The sequence below is a fragment of the Protopterus annectens genome, chromosome 6.part0, assembly GCF_019279795.1.
Source record: "Protopterus annectens isolate FY-2018-M chromosome 6.part0, PAN1.0, whole genome shotgun sequence".
Taxonomy (NCBI): domain Eukaryota; kingdom Metazoa; phylum Chordata; order Ceratodontiformes; family Protopteridae; genus Protopterus; species Protopterus annectens.
Window position 1 is genome coordinate 1,663,908,197 of NC_056737.1, and position 12,563 is coordinate 1,663,920,759.

Sequence of the window (12,563 nt, forward strand, 5' to 3'; positions counted from 1 at the left end):
TTTTCTGAAGACATGGCATTAATCTAGCAATATTTTTTAACTAGTCATGTTAGGCTAAGCACAGAGGCAAAAACCCATTTTAGCAAAAATTGCTTAATTGCCTTTTTTGATCACTTATAAGTTTCATTCTTGCAGAATGTTGCAAAACTTAGGAAACTCTCAACCAAGAGATCGTACTCCTGCAGCTGAATTTAATCAGCAATGAGCTGAGCATTAGAAAAATATAGTTGTGCAAGTAAACTTACCTTAACAGTAGACGTTCAAATGATTACTGCTGCAGTAGCCTTAGCTATATGGGTTATACCCTGCCAAGGCTATAATAGCCGGCCACTTTCCACGCACCCAAACTGTCAGGCAGCTCGAGCTGAGCTGACTAAAAGACAAGTTTGGGCTCAAAGCTGTTTACATTTTTCCTGCCAAAAGAGAGAGGGAGGCTGATCCCTGAAAAGATAAGCTAGGAACAGCAAAATAATAAATGTCTGCACACTGGCATAAAGAGCACAACAGAAAACAAGAGGGATGGAAAGGAGGCGGGAGCGGCTACTGCAGCAGTGATCAATATGATGCACATCTGAAAAGTGCACTGGAGGCAGCATTCCATAGACCTCCAAATACAATTACACATCCAGGCTCCTTTTTCATCTACTTGTGAACATAGTGCAGTACACAGTAAAAAGAAGGTAGATGACTGCAAGCTGGGGGCCATCATCGATTCCCCTGCAGACACCAGCACTCTTTTTGAAGGTCCATCTTTGACTAAAAAATGGTGCCAAAGACATGGTCTTAAACTCAATGCTAAGAAATGCATAATTGTACGCTTTGGGAAGTCAACCATCCTGGCTAATCTAGGTATGCATGTAGACAGTAGCCTTGCCCTCAACCACCATGTGGCCACAGTGGTGAGGAAATCCTTTTATGCTGCACAACTTATAAGTAAGGTCAGTCAGAATACAATGCTCCCTTCAGCATGTACCTGACTACGCATAATGTATCAACTGGAGTGAGTTCAAAAGTTCCTTACATAAAGGAAATAAGGCGCAAGAAACTTGCCTTACACAGAGCGCTTTAAAGCCCTTTCCCTCTACTCAGTCTCCTATTGATTGCTGAGGGGTGATCTATGCCTGGCTTACGAGGCACCCACAAACCTTGTACTTATGAATCTCCTACATATTCATAAGTCAGAGAGTACCAGAAATACAAGGTCTAGGGACCTGAATTTTGTCTGTGACAAACAGAACATGCTGGAGAGACATATATATGTTCCAGAGACTGCCCCTCCTATGCAACAGGCTTTTCATCCATGTGAAGCTGAGTTTGTCATTTACCCAGTTTAAGTACAACCTAAACAAGTGGATGGGGAATAGAACATTTACACCAGGCCTGGCACCCATATCCTTTATGGACAGAGCCAGATTATAAATCCTGGCCCTCAATGTCCTATTTGGATACAGGACACCATTATTCTTTCAGGAAAACTTGGCTAGGCTTAGAAAGGCCCTCTGGGTGACTGGCTTAGTAAAAGTCTACAAATTCATGAAGAACAGGATCTAAGTTTCTTAAGGAACTTTAAGAGAACATCCAAGTACATGAGGCAGAATGATCTTAAAGTAAATGTAATTAGACATTTTCAGTAGCTCTTCCCTCCATTTAATAAAAGTAGTGTTGAATGAATATTCATCTTAAAAGTAGATTGAGAAAGAGAAGTCGGTCTGTATTTAATAAGTGTCAGTGCGTCAACAGGAGGCACACTTACCATGGTGTTGCACTCCTGAGTGTGTCATACTTCGGATGAGACATTAAACATCTGCCTGAGATGGTGGTAGCTCCGGTGGATGTAAAAGATCCCACTGCACCAATCAAAAAAGGGTAAGGGAGGTTCCTCATTGCCTTGGTCAAGTTTCCCCTAATAGTATAAATATCACCCTGGATCGCCCCTAAAAAAATGGCTACTAGCCTAATGAGACTAATCTGGTCAACAGATGGATGGATGGATGGACAGAAGACTAAATAAATCAATCAGTCAAAGGTTTTACCTAACTTAGTACCCCCTCATTGATGTGACATTTTCCAGTGGTACCTATAGCTGGGCTTAAGTACAAACGCATCACTAGCTGCAGGACAGTAATATCAGCCTCCCATCAGCCAATTCAAAACCTTCATTTGCTTGAGCCAAGTTCATTTCATTCAATGAGGAACTTGCCATCTACTAAAACTGATTGAAATAACTCTCCTCAATGAAATTTCAATATGGTGTGCGAGCAAAAGAATAAAACATATGTAAGTTTATATTTATGTACTGCACAAAACTAGTATCAAACGTCACAAGTGACACCATCACATAATTATGTACAATAACAAATACTGATAGTGCAGAGGGGGTTGGTGGGAGGTGACCTTCAATTCTACTCTTTTGAAGCTTTACCTTTAAAAGTGAGCACTCGCAGAACTACACCATTTTACTTCAAAACCTATTCAAGACAGCTCTACAGAAACCTCTCTTGTTCCCAGAATGGTAATGACACATTTGTACTGCTCAAGAAAAGTGGACACATTTTGCAGAGTGGCAGCCTCACATGACTTACATAGACATATCCTTGAAATAATCTTGTGACACAACTGCTCCACTTGTACAGTTTTGACAGCCTTCTCAAACTGCAAAGAAATACAATTCCGTAACTATATGGACACTGCTTGTTTGCCTGAAGTTCATCTTGAGCAGCCTTGGTTACAGATGGACAAAATTAATTAAATTTCCTGAAACAGGCAGTTTTCTCAAGATAATTTCTGCTGCCCATACAGATCAAAAGCATATGGTATCCTTTCCCTTTTATAACTTTCTGTTATGAGAAGAAAGCAGGGAGTTGAATGGACTGGTCCGGGATCCTTCCCGATATGCCTGATAAAAAAGAGAGAGGTAGTTTCCATCAGGATCTTTATTGAATACCAGGTAAGGATAAATACATATTAAGGACAACAACTCAGTCTTTCTAGAAGGATTAAGTGATACTAGGAATGAGGTTTCTTTAGATAAGCACAATGTAAGCAGAATGAATAGGTTAAAAATGATGTAAAATCAATTATTCTGGAGTGAAACTCATATGAACATTTGTCTGATGCTTCATCTGGGTGGAAATAAATGTAAAACTCCTGCAAGAATAGTGTCATCTACAACTAGAAAACGAATCGGTTCAACCACAGTAAACATAATGATACAGCCACTGTATGAATCTTTATGGACAATGACAAGTCTGGCCTTAGCAATAAACAGAAAAAGTCCAGAACAGATCGGAAGAGTTTGCATGCATGCCCTTATTCACTGCTGACAATGAGAACTTGCACCACTCGATGAACTGCAATTTCCTAGTGGAATGTTCCTGGTCTCCTTTATCAGCTGCAAAACTCTTCTAGGCAAGTATGCCATACTAGCTAGGGGGAAATACAACAGCAGTTGTATTAAGTAACTTCAGGTTTGTGTGAAAGCTTTTTTAATTTGCTCTTGCTGGAACAATATAGCATCATGTCTTAGCAACCTCCATGGTAATTTGATTATCTGCAGCATCAGTGCGGGATACTCCAGGTATTTGTCAATGTAAAGATATGATAATGAAGCATGACTTGTGCAATTTTACCTTAACATCTTCTAAATCAAGAACTCTACAGGAAAGTCACAAAGAAGGTCCATATCCCATAGAAGGGAGAATGCATCCCATCTTCCACTGTTTGCTAGTGCATACCTGAGTAAAATCTAGGAAGCGGTATATTATTTAGAATACAAGATGGATATCTGTGGAAGAAAGGTAGCACACAATGGATAAAATCAAGTCCTGGTTTATTAAAAGGCAAGCACGTTCGCAGTGATTCACACCACTTCTTCAGACACCAGATTACAACAAAGAATTTACAGTTATACACTCCAATAAAATTAATTATCCTATCAGGTTGGAAAGAAAATCCCTCTAAAAATGACTGAAAGCAAAAGCAGCCCTCCCTATATTTAAAGAAGTACTACTAAAAACAAATACATACAAACAATTACTTCACTTTAACCTCCTTGATTTCAACACAGGTTTTAAGGGGACATGATCATTTAACCCAAGTCCTCTGTGTGACCCAAGCCTCATGATCCATTGTAATTCCCCATTCTCGGTCCTGTTAATAAGATCACCCTCCCTTCCTTACATGGTCAACAACTACATGTAAAACTTGGAATGAGAATGTATGCTCATTCCCAGCCTGCATTGTGTGCTTGGCTAAGGCACTATACTCGTAGCCTTTCTGGTGCAATACATGTGGTCCCTCACCCTCTCCCTGAGACGCTGGTTGGTTTTGCCCATATAAAATTTAAAACAGAGCCTACCGTGGGCTGCATATACAACATTTTGGGGAATTGCAATCAGCAGCTGCCTCGAGTTGCAATAACTGGCCAGACTCAGGGTACTTGAAATATCCAGACTCATAAAAAACTCACAAAAGGCACAGGCCCCACATCTATGGGTGCCCAACGGAGACTCATTAAGGATACTGTGGAACCTGGGATAACATAACCATTGCTTCAATGTTCTTCTGTTCTTATAAATAAATCTGGGTCGTCTACCGAGTAACCCACTCATTCAATCATCAATATGAAGAATATGCCAGTTACTGCTAATCACATCCCTCACCATAACCAAATCCTGTGTGTAGGATAAGATAACAGCATTGCGCTCTAAGCTGTATATGTGCCCCACTGCCACAGATATCCATATCTTGTGTTGTGTTGCTGCTTTTTTGGGGTTTTTTGTGGCTTACTTGCTGTTTAGGGACTGGTTGTTTGTTTTCTGCTACAGTGAGTATGGTAAGAAGGCTTTATGGTGAATGGAGAAGGTGAGGTCAGCCATTCCCAGACTGGTGTCAGGAATCATATATTATGCAAGTTTATGGCTGTTCAATAAAATCCCTTGCTTTTGGGTGAGTTGCCAATGAACAGGATTTATCAGAGACTGCCGAATATAAGGTTTGTGACTTGAAACGCAACTTGCAGAATGACTTATAATAAATACAAAAGGCTTCAATGTCCACGTTTTCACCTTGAGGCGTGTTTGAACCTAAATGTTGTATCCAGAGGCTTAAGGGTGTTAAACATGCCTATGTATGGTGATGTGTATCCCATGTTAATGGCCCAATGGCAGAAAATAAACTTAGAAACAGGTCGGGTGTATTTGAAGCTGTTAGTAGACTGTTTTCAGCCTATGGAGCTTGAATTACATCCGAAAATTGCCCAACAACAGATCGACTTAGTGCATCTTATGGGGGAAGAACCAGCTGACCTCTTCTTGAATGACTTGATTGAGAAGGTTGTGGGCTATGAGAAGAGACTTTTGTGCAGAAGTGGAAAAAGTTAGCTAGGGATGTACATGATTTTTCCAATCAACAAGTCTTCACTTGGCCCAAGACATGACAACGCCAGGAGAAGGAAGCAGCAAATCGGAATGCGGAATACGCAATGTTGCACCATTAATGCCAGGAGAAGGAAGCAGCAAATTGGAACACAGAATCCGCAGCATTGATCAATCAGCATCCCTTAGTGAATGGTGTGATCAATCAGGGTGAAACAGGAAATGTGACTTCCCCTAAACCACACAAGTCGAAATATTCTACACCGTTGGTTGAATGTCCACCATTAGTTACTGTGACTTCTTCCTTGGCTCCAGTGGAAACTGGACCCGTGGTTAGACGGAAAATCCTTCTGTCGCAGGGAGACAAGGTTTTTCCAGGACTGCCTCTTCCCTATCGCAATGTGAGGAGTAAATCATTCGAACAAGAAATACAATGGGGAGGGCAGAAAAGGAAGGAGCCGCCGCTGTTCAGCCACGTGAGAACAATAAAGAAAATGTGGGAGCTCGAACAAGAGGTTTAATCTGGAACATTTCAAGCCACAGCCAAACGGATGCTGAATAATCCTTTTTGACAAAAGATTTGACTTTCATTCCATCGGTTAGAGCGGATATTACAGACTTATTGAACATCATTTGTTTGCATGCAATCTTATTCTGAAAATGATGTTTGGCAATAGTGATGATTGTACTGATACAATATGTTTTAGAAAACCTAGTGTTTACATACCAACTTTACCTCCTGCTGTAGAAGTATTTTTGTTGGCTTGTGAGGCAAAAGTATATGAACTCTTTCAGCACAGGAATAGTTATAAGAGCAGTAACCTAACTAGATTTGAACAAGCTTTGCATGATCTACCTAATAATGTAGGAATTGTCAATAGTCCTTCTGACAAAGATGGACTGGTTGTGGTGTTACATTCAAGATATTATTATAAGGGGGTCCAAAATATGTTGTCTGATCTGAATGTCTATGAAGCTGTAAACTTGAATGTGGTAAAGGATATTAAACAACTTATTGATAATTGTCTGCGTGAGTGCTTATGTATGGGGTTGATTACTAGGACCTTTATGAATTTTTTTTTTTTTTTTTTTTTTAGAGTAAATGAGCCCCTGACACCCTCCCCAACATACATAAGACTCCCACTCGACCCACTTTTAGACATGCAGTGGCTGGCTGACTGAGCCTGTTTCAATATACCTAGATAAGCAGTTGAGATTGGTCTTAATTCTTATTAATCTTATTCCTAGATGGGTTGAAACCAAATTTGTGGCATAATGATTAAGGGTTTCTAATAAGTGATGTGACAGACCTCCTTACCTGAATACCTATGGAAGAAGGCACTATATTTTTCCAGAAAAGTCTTGTAACATGTGACTTCCTAAATGGGTATGATATTAATTTGACCACGGATCTCATTTTTATTGTGTTGGACAATAATTTCATTTTTTTTAAAAGCATTCAAGCAAACTAAAGGTATGGCAACTGGTGCAGTTTGCACCGAGATTTATGCAAATATGGTTTTATATGGCTGGCACTGGCAAAAGTTCTCAATTCAGAATACTCTAAAAACAGCAAGATGTATGTGAGATACCTGAATGACATGTTTAATTTATGGGATTGTCCAGATCTATGCATTCAAGACTTTATAGATTGCTTGCACAGTACAACTAATTTGTACTGTCCTTCAAATAGTTTGTTGCTCTTTTTCTGTACTCCCCAGACTTCATTTCTGTTATTCTCTTAAAGCCGGACTTCATCCATTTGCATACTCCACTTAACTTCTATTATCTGCAATGGATCTTTTATACTCTCTCCCAATCTCAGAAGGTTTTCCTTATTAAGTATGTGGGAAATGCCAGTCCCTTTCCTTTAATTTAAACTTCTGTTTCTTCTGGCCAATTACTACAGGGACATGGTCTGATACATTTATTGGATGATACAGTTATTGGACAAGTCTCCAAGTTTTCTAATATATATGTGCTCTTGAAATTTTTATTTATTTATTTATTTTACATTTGTTAACCAGGCTAGTCTAACTGGATATATGTCCATTTTCAGTAGAGGCCCGGGGAGAAAAGCTCCACATAAAAAACAAGAACAAACAAAACATTACAACTTCAGTTACAGTTCACTTGTCAGACACAAAAAGGTGTTACATGGTAACTTAGCATTCATGATAGAAAATAGCAAAAAAAAAATAATAGAAAATCCTTTTTTTTTGTAGTTGAACTAACAATAGTAGAAGAAAAAAAAAAGAGTATTGAGAAGGATGTGAGAGAGTCACAAAAGAAAGTTATAAATATGGCACAGGAAAATAGAATAGATATAAACAAGACTGGGAGAATTAGTTAAGGGCAGTGACTTAGCTAATAAGGCAGTGAAATAAAGTCTTTCAAGGGTATAATAAGTCTAACTTAGAAGGTAGTGGTCTTAAAGTGGCTATACAGTGAGATTGGTGCTATAACCTAGGATAACAGGAAGAGAAATCTTAGTCAGGGTTAGTACAAGGACATAGCCAGTAGGTTGTAAGGTATAATTTGAGTTTCTTTTTGAATAGTGCAGTTGAAGAAAGAGATGTGAGTTCAGCAGGAAGAAGGTTCCAACTTTTTCCCACAGTGTTAAAGAAAAGGGAATCTCCTGCTTTATTGCTGGGTTTTTGTCTAGATACCAGTAGTTTATTTGCTGAGCGTAGGTTTGTGAGATTTTTATATGGGCTGATTAGACTCATGAGAATTGGTGTACTACATGGATGATGAAGGGTTTTATGGGCAATAATCAGTTGGTGGAATAGAATTTCATTACGCAGTTCAAGCCAACCAAATTGCTTCAGATTTTGGCAGTGGTGGGTTCTGAAAGGGGAACTGGTAGCAAATCTGGCAATGTTACTGTAGGAGATTGCCAGTTTGTTGAGGTTGCTTTTAGATAGATTCGTGTATATAGGAGAGACAGAGAAGAGAGTTGAGATAAGGTGGGTATGGGCAATAGTATTTCTAGCTATGGGATTAAGGAAGGGTTTAATTCTATAGAGGGAGCCTAGTTTATGGTTAACTGATTTTACTGTAGTATTGATATGAGTATTATAGTTAAGGTTGTGGTCAATAGTTATTCCTAAGAGTTTGGTGGCAGTGAGATATGATTGCACCATTATTAGATTTAATAATGAGGTTGATTGGGGTGGACTTTTGTGTAGGAGTAAATAGCAATAGTTTAGTCTTTTTGGGGTTAAGAAGAAGACAACGCTGTAAAAACCATTCTTCTACTAGTTCAAAGACATTTTGGGTGAGGGACTGCAGTTCAGATGGACCTGTAGCTGAGCATATTAATGTGGAGTCATCTGCATATTGTATGCATGTAGCTTGGGGGATACTTATAGTTAGATAATTTATAAAGATGGAGCATAGAAGAGGGCCTAGAATAGAACCTTGGGGTACACCAAGGGTGACAGGAAGATGGGTGGATAGACTGTTGTCCCAAAGCACTGCTTGTTGCCTGTTATCTAAGTAGGACTTGAACCATTGAAGTGCCTGAGTATCAAGTGAGAGGGACTTAAGAATATTCAACAGTAGGTCATGGTTAACCATGTTGAATGTTTTTGAGAGATCAATAAATCAATAAAGGTTGCAGAGGAGAGGGTGTTAAGGTTTTTGTTAATGTAGTCAGAAAATGATAGGAGGGCAGTAGTGGTGCTATGGAAGGGTCTAAAGCCATGCTGAGAGCTAGCTAATAGTCTGTTTTGGAGAAGGTGGTCTAGCAGTTGATGGTGAATGCATTTTTCCATGATTTTAGCTATGGGAGAGAGTAGGGCAATTGGACGAAAGTTAGAAAGTTCTGTTGAGTTGCCACCTTTGTGTAGGGGGATTTTATGGGAGACTTTCCATATGGATGGGATGATACCTTCTGTTATTGTTCTATTTATTAGGATAGAAATAGGATAAGCTACAACTTTAGCCGCTGTTTATAAAATTCCTATCTAATGTAGCCCAATTGCTGTACCGCAGAGCATAAAGCTGCACTATTTTCTTTGTCCCATAGCTTCTAAATTGTCTTCCATGCCAAACAAACATTCTCATATAAGTTTTTATGAATTTCCACTCCTTTAGTTCTTTCTTAAGCCAACCTAATGCAACCTTTCTACTACATGTCATGCTCCAGTCACACTCCACAATAAAGGTCCACGCTGAAAGCTTAGTATTTCCTTAAAACCCTTCTCAGTCTTGTTAGGTTTTCTGTGGTACATAAACACAAGTAAATGTGAACCTCCTTCCCACTTAGTAGATTATAGCTAAAACAGATCTTCCTTGTTTATCACCTTGCTTTATTCTCCTCCTCTATCTTTACATACGCTTCTTTTTTGATCAATATTATTACTCTTCTTTTTCCAGTTTCTTGGTATTCTGCTGAGTACCTTTCTTGAAAACCTTTTTAATCAGCTTATGTTCCAGTCCATCTAAACATGGTTTCTGTAGAATGACTAACTGTACTCTGCTCTTCCATATATCTATATACACACACACACACACACACACACACACACACACACACACACACAGTTATGTTAAATGGACTTGTAAGGCCATTAACTTTCCAGGTTAAAAAACCTTCAGTATACCCATCCAACAGCACAGATAGGTTCATAGGTAGGTACTAGGCTATCGGCCCAAGGGCCTACGCAAGCCTAGCCAACAAGGTTCCCTGGCTTACACCACTCAAGAAAGTTATTTTCCTGTGCCACTGACGAGCAGAGACACAAAAGTGATCCACGGGGTGCATTTCCTATTTCCCATCCACTCATCAAGATTTTTCTTGAAGAGTGCTAATGAAGAACTTTGCTTGACATAGATGGGTAGCCTGTTCCAGAGTATGGGAAGTCTCTGGGATAGGAATCTATCCCTCCACCATGTCCTGTTTATTGTGGTGACAAGGTTTAGGTCCCTAGAGCGTATAGCTCAGAGGGATTGGGATTTCTTTGGGTGTAGCATGTCCAACAGCTCTGGGTTTGACATAGCTTTATATGTTAGGCACAGATCACCTCTGAGTAGGCGATATGCTACGGAGTAAAGCTGGAGTTTTTTAAGGTGGTCATTGTAGGGCATTTGTTTGAGTCCAGTAATCCTCTTTGTGAGGTACTTCTGTGGCCTTTCCAGATGCTGCAGATGTCTTGTGAGGTACATTCCAAAAGGGGCGTTGTACTCTATAATGGGTCTAATGAGTGATGAGTAGAGGGTAACGATGACCTCTTTTTTTCCTGGATGAGAACCCTTTTATGATGAGGTGTGCCACGTAGAAGGACTTCCTGACTACTGTGGCGATGTGACTATCAAAGGAGAGACTACTGTCCACCTGAGTCCCAAGATCTCTTATCACGCATTCAGTGTTAAGTAGATTGCTGCCTATGTGGTAGTTCATGGGTACAGAGTTTTTACGAAAGGGGATGACACTGCACTTTTTGGCATTGAGCTTGAGGCATCTGTCTCAGATAGGCCCTTCTGTAGGATGTTCACATCATTTGGGGACTTGACTATGGCTCCTAGTTTGCAGTCATCTGCGAACTTTGTTAGCCAGAGGGCTTCTGTGTTAGCCTGTACTTCAGAGAAGTAGATACCAAACAGGAGCGGTCCCATGATGGAACCCTGTGATACTCCACTTGTCACTGGTTTGAGGTCAGATATGGAGTCTGCAACTTTTACAGTGTGGGTTCTGTCAGTGAGCCAGTTGGCAACCCATCTTGTGACGTAGGGATTTATGCCTAGTTTATTGAGTTTGACATATTTATCAAATTCATTATTGTCCCTGTGTTAGGCTTGCACTTGATTCTGGCTGACAGGCATTACTTACTAACATGACAGCCAACATTAGCTCAGGTCAACATATTAAACATAGAATGACAAACAGCACCTTTCCAAACTTCAATATGACCCAAACAATCTATACATTTCTAGATCAAGTAAAACATTTCTACAGAAAGAACAAGTGCTCCACACATATGTCTGCCACTGCAAGCACTGCCACTTGCCAAAGCATGGTACAGTATTTATTTTATTTATTTATTTAACATTTGTTTGCCAGGATAGTCCGACTGGACAAGTGTCCACTTTCAGCGGAGTCTGGGGGAGGAAAAACTCCATATGTTTACAGAGAAAAGAAAAAATTACAAAAGAGACATTACACAGTAGTAGCATACAGACTGCAGACTTTACAGCCGTTAGTATACAATAAGAGGATATTCCCCCTTTTGGTTGAAACTACAAGTGTACAAAACATACAATGAGAGTAGATAAGCACCTGGCAGAGCACTGCAAGATATTTCACAAATGAATAAGAGTACATAAATGTTTAAGTTTCCATATATACAGTCAAGCAAATATACATGTAAGAGCATATATATATATATATATATATATATATATATATATATATATACACACACACACACACATATATATATATATATATATACACACACACACACACACATATATATATATATATATATATATATATATATATATACACATACACACACACACACACACACACACACACACACACACACACACACACACACACACACACAGGTCATTGCTCACACATGGATAGATATAGTTAGATGGTGGTGTTTGTGCTGTCCAGGACAGATGAGGTGTAGAAACAGTGAGTGGACGAGGCTTCAGGGGGGTCAATTACAGTTACATAGACGGTTGTTGAAGAGGTATGTTTTAAGTAGGCTTTTGAAGGAGGGTGTGGAGTTTTGTAGTCTGAAGTCAGGGTGAAGGTTGTTACATATTTTTGCTATTTCATGGGCAACTACTGATTCCCCGGAGTTGTTTTTGCATGTGATGGTTTTGATTAAGGCTTTCTTGGAGGACCGAAGTTGTCTATTTGAATTGTAGAAGTTCAGCATGCTAGTCAGGTCAGGGGTTTTCTTGGGATAGTACAGAATTAGATGAGCTAGGCTGAGTTGATGGTACCATAACAAGTTTGGAAATTCAAGCCAGTGCAAGGTTTGTAGGGAAAGGCAGTAGTGGGATTGTGATTTGGAATTGGTAGCAAATCTAGCGATTTTGTTGTAACGGATGGAAAGTTTATCAAGTTCAGTTTTGTAAAAATTAGTTAGAGTTGGGGATGCATAAAGCAGAGTAGATAGGAGGTGGGTCCTGGGTATTGCATTTTGGGATTCGGTGGTTAGA

At 39.5% G+C, this 12,563-nt stretch overlaps 1 protein-coding gene across 2 annotated transcripts in view; it reads right to left on the minus strand.

The window, feature by feature from the left end:
* LPGAT1 (lysophosphatidylglycerol acyltransferase 1) overlaps window positions 1-12,563 on the minus strand; it is a 1,227,529-nt gene that overhangs the window by 469,179 nt on the left and 745,787 nt on the right. The gene's annotated exons all lie outside the window — the stretch shown is intronic.